This window comes from Silene latifolia, chromosome 4 (genome assembly GCF_048544455.1).
Source record: "Silene latifolia isolate original U9 population chromosome 4, ASM4854445v1, whole genome shotgun sequence".
Classification (NCBI taxonomy): domain Eukaryota; kingdom Viridiplantae; phylum Streptophyta; class Magnoliopsida; order Caryophyllales; family Caryophyllaceae; genus Silene; species Silene latifolia.
Window position 1 is genome coordinate 69298571 of NC_133529.1, and position 6784 is coordinate 69305354.

Genomic DNA, 6784 nt, shown 5'->3' on the forward strand with positions numbered 1-6784 from the left:
CGCATTTATCCAATTAGTCGAAAAAAGCCAATTTGGGGGGATGCCTAGTGAAGACCCTCATTCTCATATGGAGGCTTTTTGTGACTATTGTGATGCGATCTCACAAACCGGTGTAACTCAAGACCAAATTCGATGGGTCTTATTTCCTTTTTCTCTAATTGGCACCGCCAAACAATGGTTGAAAAGCCTTGATAAGGCTACTCTCGGAATTGATTCTTGGAAGAAATTGGCTCTAGCGTTCTACAAAAAGTTCTATCCACCGGAAAAGACTAACATGCTAAGAGCTCAAATTACGGGCTTTAAGCAAAGGGATGAAGAATCTTTGTATGAAGCTTGGGAGCGATTGAAGGGAATTTGCCGCTCTTGTCCTCATCATGGACTTAGCGAGTGGTTCTTGGTACAACAATTTTGGAACGGTCTTTATGAAGATTCAAGGAACATTCTCAACATGGGATCAAATGGAATGTTCACCGAAGTTGACGATAATCAAACTTGGAACAAAATTGAGGAAATGGCGGTCCATAACTCACAATATAGTAGACCTCGCAAGGCTACTAGAGGAGGAAAGCATGAAGTGGACTCCATTAATCAATTGGGTAATCAACTTAGTGCTCACATTGATACCATTAACTTGAAGTTTGAAAAATCAATGGCTAGACTTGAAGAAGCCTCAAAATCACCAAAGCATCATGTTAATGCCATGACGGCATCTTCATCAATCCCAAGTGGGATATGTGAGAATTGTGGAACTTTGGGACATGACCAAAGTGAATGTAGGGGAACAAATGAACAAGTGAATGCTTTCCAAGCATACAAAAGTGGTACCCCTTATTCAAACTATTACAATGAAAACACCAAATTCCATCCAAATCTCTCATACAAAAGCCAAAATGTTCAAAACCCTCAATCAACATACACCCCACCTCCTATGAGAAACCAAAATCAAAGACCCTTTTACAACCAAAACCAAGGTTACCAAAATCAAACTCCATACAATCAACAAAATGACCAAGGTTTGGATGTTCAAAAAGCGGTCCTCCAAATGCAAAAAAATCAACAAGAGTTTTTCACTCAAATGCAAAAAGATAGTCAAGCAAAGGAAATCACCATCAACAACATCCTAGCTCACACCAAAATGTTGGAAACCCAATTGACTCAACTAGCATCTTCAAGCTCACAAAGACAAAAGGGGCAATTACCACCTCAAAGTAATCCCCCAAGACATGAATCGGTTAGTGCCATTCACTTGAGAAGTGGCACAAGGTATGAAGCACCGAAGAGGCAAGTTGAGAATGAAGTTGTGGAAGCTAGTGACAAAGAATAAATTGTGCAAAACTCCAAGGATGGAGAAGAAATTTCAAAGAAAAATGAAGACAAGGTCAAGGAGAAGGAGCCCATTGTGATTAGACTTCCTTTTCCAAGTCGTCAAGCCAAGCCCAAATTTGATGACCAACTTGGAAAATTTATGGAAATTGTGAAGAATTTAGAAGTCTCAATTCCTTTCACGGAATTAATCAATCACGTGTCGGCCTATGCAAAATACATGAAAGACATCCTCACAAAGAAGAAGTCGATCCGGAAGCTTGAGACTATCGCCTTCACTAAGGTGAGTAGTGCAATACTTCAAGGGAGTTCACCTCCAAAACTCAAAGATCCGGGAAGTTTCTCAATACCGTGTACCATTGGCGACACCACGATCAACAAAGCCTTATGTGATCTAGGGGCTAGTGTGAGTGTTATGTCGTACTCGGTGAGTAAAAGGTTGGGGATGGGAGAGCTTAAATGCACCAATATCACACTCCAAATGGCCGATAGATCGACGAAGACACCATTAGGGATATGGGAAGATGTTCCCGTAAGAGTTGGGAAATTTTTTATCCTGGTGGACTTTGTCATTGTTGACATGGAAGAAGACTCCAACATTCCAATCATTCTAGGAAGACCTTTCTTACACACCGCGGGTGCGGTGATTGATGTGAAGCATGGAGAGCTCACTCTAGAAGTGGGAGATGAGAGCATAACTTTCAATCTTGACAAGACCATGAGAGCTCCCCGTTTGCATGAATCATGCTTTATTGTTGATCATTATAGCCGGAAGGATGATAGGAAGAAGTCGGAATTCCAATGGAAGAAGAAAATTGAAGATGCTCCATTCAAAGAGTAAGTGAATTGTAACAAAGAGAGCTTGAAAAGCTCACCAAAGTAAAGCATTGAAGAAGATGGCCTCATTGGCCAAGACAAGAAAATGGGAGAGTTGTCTCTATCAACTCAAGAGATCTTTAGTGACCAAGTAGATGAAGTTTGTGGTCTTTGGGACGACGAGTTTGAAGGGATTTTCAATCCCTATATTGGTAATGCTATCGATCAAGACCGACAACAAGGGCAAAGATCTATTGAAGATCTTTATCATGATAATGAACAAGCTTTTGACTACTTCTTCAAGGTGTTGAGCAACATCAACAACACCTTGGACATGCCCCCATGACATCTCACTAAGGATGAGAGTTTGGTGGAGTCCTCCCTAAACCACCATTTGTAAATATTTCTAACTCCCTAACTTGCATTTTAATTCTTACATTGCATTTTTGTCAATTGTGGATTTTTATGCTTTGATCAAGTTAATTATCATTTTTGAGAGAAGAGAGGGAGGGACTAATGATTTTAATTGATGTGTAGTGCTTTAGTTTAGTGTGGGGATGGCAATTGCCTAGGCTATTCATGCCTTAGTAATGCCCCTACAATGAAGAACACGGGATTTGAAGAATGAAAAATGACAAGGGATATGCAAGTGCACGGATGGAACTGAATCCGGGTAAAACAGGGTGAATCCGAGCGTTTTCCAGGGAATTCGCCCGTCTTCAGGCAACCCGGGCATATTTGTCAGAAACCGCCCGTCCTTCTGAGCTGAGAATTTGGAATTTTGGGTCTGTTGAAGAATCCGAGCGTCCTGGAAGAGAAGACGCTCGTCTTCAAAAATCCGCCCGTCCTGGAAGGAAAGACGTCCGTCTTTTTGCCTATGAAAAACAAGAAATCTCACTGGAAGAGAATCCGCCCGTCTTCGGCAGAAGACGCCCGTCCCGCAATTGATAAATCCGAGCGTCTTTGCTGAAAGACGCCCGTCTTTAGGCGAGATTCCTGAAGCCAAAAGAGGCAGAATCCGAGCGTCCCGACGGAAAGACGCCCGTCTTCCCCTGCTGTTTCAAATTTTTCGGGTACTTTAAATACCCCCTCCCTCATTCATTTCTTCATTCATTCATTCAAAACACTACCAAAACCCTCAAAACCCTCATCCTCTCCACCACCAAAACAAGATTTCCTCAACCAAATTCAACAAAACCAAATCCAAACTTCCTTTTAACAACAATTAATCACTCCTCTTCCAACAAAAATCAAACCAAGCACCAAAATCTTCAACCTTTGAGTCGATTTTTGAAATTATAAAGGCAAAGCCTTTCATCTTAAAATCGATTTGGGTATACTTGGAAATTGAAGATTTTCACTCTTTTCTTGGTTAAATCATCAATGGCAATAACAAAAGGAGCAACAAAGGCACCTAAGGCAAAGGCACCCTCAACAAGACAAAAGAGTCTTCAAGCAAAGAAAGCCTCATTGGCTATGGTGGTAGCTAGTTCAAACTTGGAAGTGCAACAACAACAACCTCCCTTGGAAGCAACAACATCTACAACTCCGGAAATTGCTCAATTATCAAACTATCCGGAGGTAATTTTCATTTCTAACTCCCATAGGGATACATTTGGCAAGTATGCTAGAAAATCCTTTCTATCCACCAAGTTCATATGTGAATATGCCTTGAACAAGTTGGGTGTCCTTTAACAAACGAAAGCCTTCTTTGAAAACATGGGGTTGCGAAATTTGTTTCCTACAAGAGAATTGACATACCCCTCCCTTACCTTAGAATTCTTGAGTTCTTTGAAAGTCACTAAGGTAGAGACTAGAGAAAACATCGAGTTCCGCCTTGCTAATGTGAGTAGGCGCATCACCTTTAAGGAATTGGGTAAAGCATTGGGTCTTAGTGATTCAACTAGTTATTACAAGAATCCCGAAAAGTATGACCCCGCTCCTCTTTGGGAGGCAATTTCCGGGAGGAAATTTGAGAACTATCATGCTAGTCGCGCTCTATTAGTCCACTATCCGGGCATTAGAGAATGGCACAAGGTCATCGGGAACACTATCATTGCAAGAAAAGACACCAACCACTTTACCAAGTTTGATTTTGTTCTTCTTGAGTCGGCCTTAAATATTGGAAGGGAATTCACCAAGCCTTACAATTCTCTAAGGCTTTTGGTGGAAAGATGGCTAAATGTTGATTGTGGAAAGCAAGGCACCACCGTTATTGTAAATGGAGGTCTAGTCACTCTTTTGGCTAAGTACTTTGATTCGAATTTCAACAAGGATGGCAAGTATGTGGCGAAAAAGGGGGGGTCATCTCATTGACATGGATGCTATGATTAACAAGTACAAGTGGGTTACCCATAACCCTCTTGGCACCAAATTTGGGTGGCTCACCAATGAGGCTAGATCTTTTACTTTGCCTTCCAAGATATGTCGTTTGACTGTTCATAGGACCAACTACCTTCTTCCACTCTCAAAAGAGGCCGAATACATCATCCGGCAACAAAAGGGTGAAATTGAAATGCCCTCCTCCTCCATTGTCACACCACCCTATCCATTCAAGTACCAAGAGTTCAAACCCGAAGGTGTTGAAGCAAGCAAAGACTACATGACTCTTCTTATGCAAGAGATGCACAAAAAAGCTTTCAAGGATCGGGAAGATGCATACTTAGCCCAATATCCACCCCTTCTTCATTTAGCTAGGCAAGGACTACTTGATCCTTCATGTCCTTTGCCTAGTTGGGCGGATAGGGAAGTCTTCTTTCCAAGTGCATCTAGGGGTGAGATTCCGGGTGACGATGAGGTTGTCGGTGATGAGGTTGTTGATGATAACATTGATGAAGAAGAAGAGGATGATGAAGAAAGTGAGCAAGAAAGTGAAGAGGGAAGTGGTGATGAGTCCACTTCTATTGAGGAAGATGATGATAATGATGATATGGTGGAAGACTAGTAAGCTTTGGAGGTTCCTACCCTCTTGAGGTTTGTCTACTTCTTTCTTTGTTTTATTTACTTTATCTTGATCATGGTTGGAGTAGTCCTAGCAACATGAGGACTAACACCTCGGCCCCATTGAGGTGTTCTTATTTTATTGTTCCCACTTTTGAAAATCCAAAATGACAAATTTAGTTTCATGCATTGCATCTTGTGTGCATGAACTACACCCAACTTAAGACATTAGAAATAATGTCTAACTCGGTTTGGGGAAGTACATGCATACGAAACGGGAGTTAATCTAAATTATGCTCTCCGTCATGAACAAAAACCCATGCATCATGCAGTATAGATTAGTGTAGCTTGCATTTAGTCTAGAAATCATGCATCATGTTTGCATTATTTCCCATCATTTTGGCCATTGAGGACAATGCCCATATTAGTGTGGGGATGGGGAATTCTAAATTAACTTTTATTCAAAAATAAAAAAAAAATAAAAAAATTTGAAAAACCATAAAAATTTGAAAAATTGAAAAACCGAAAACAAGTTCATTTCCTTTGTAGTGTAGACTTGCATATTGTTGTATATATTGTGTTTGTTCTATCCTTATTCACATCGATTGACTACGCCACATCCGAGACATGAGGATCATGAAGACCGCATGGTATGATCTTTCCAATCTCCTTTTTTCTCTTTATGTTAATGACTATGTGGCTTTATTTTGATTGATGCGGTATAACAATGTGAACCTAGGACTTGCATTTAGTTTATATGTCATATTAGTTGGTAGAATCATTTGCATTAGGATGTTTATATGTTAGTTGCATCATGGCATGTAGTTGCATGTTAGAAAATTTTGCGAAACCGTCTACTTGGGAAGCTTGACAAGTGTATATAGGCCCTAGTAGATGCTTTTTGTTCTTAAGACTTTGCTTGTTAGAATACTTGTAAAACACCCTAGGATGTGTCATGCTAGTATCCTTTTACCCATGGATTAAGGCCTAGTCAAGAGTACCTTGTGGTGTGATAACTCCTTGGCTACCGTTTATTCCAAGGTGACCCTTGAAACCATGCATCCATCCATCATCCATGTTCTACCACATTTTTGTCATCAAAGGGAATAGGCACAAAAAGAAATCAATTTGAGTTCAAAGAAATGAAAAGTGAAAGAAAGTTTGCAAAAATACATCAAATGAAAAGAGGAGCAAAAATAGAACTCCTATGCTTCAAATATAAGGCACCCTCCCTACATATGGGGTCACTTTGAAAATGTTCAAAAGAAAATGCAAAAGTTGAAAAATTTTCAAGTGTTGAAATGCCAAAAATCAAAAGAAATGGCAAAAGAAAGTGTTCTCAAATGTTATATGCCACAAGAAATTGGGGGGGAAAAACAACAACAAAGCAAACTCCCAAATGAAACTCAAATACTATCGATCCCTTTATCCATCGTATCCATTTTTGTGCATGGTAGAGAGGGGAAGACCCTTCTTCTTGTCTAGGCAAGAGGGGGAATTCCGCGATCCTCCAGTGTTTCTAACACCATAGGGAGTCTATTCTTGACAAAAGCATTTAACAATTGAGGACAAAGGTACCCTAGCTTGACACAACTTGGAGGTGATTTATTGGTATCCTTCTAGGCTTAGTAGTTTGAAGAAATTGCATCTATGAAGGAGTGTGTACCCTTGAATTGCTTCCCTTGTAGATAATTTCCGCCACTTA

General features: G+C 40.3%; 1 non-coding gene across 1 annotated transcript; it reads right to left on the reverse strand.

Annotated features, from left to right (window-relative positions):
* Positions 1-274: 274 nt before the first annotated feature.
* On the reverse strand, positions 275-381 carry LOC141654317 (small nucleolar RNA R71). The gene has a single exon (XR_012547878.1). It is a non-coding gene; the product is annotated as a small nucleolar RNA R71 (small nucleolar RNA).
* Positions 382-6784: the final 6403 nt, after the last annotated feature.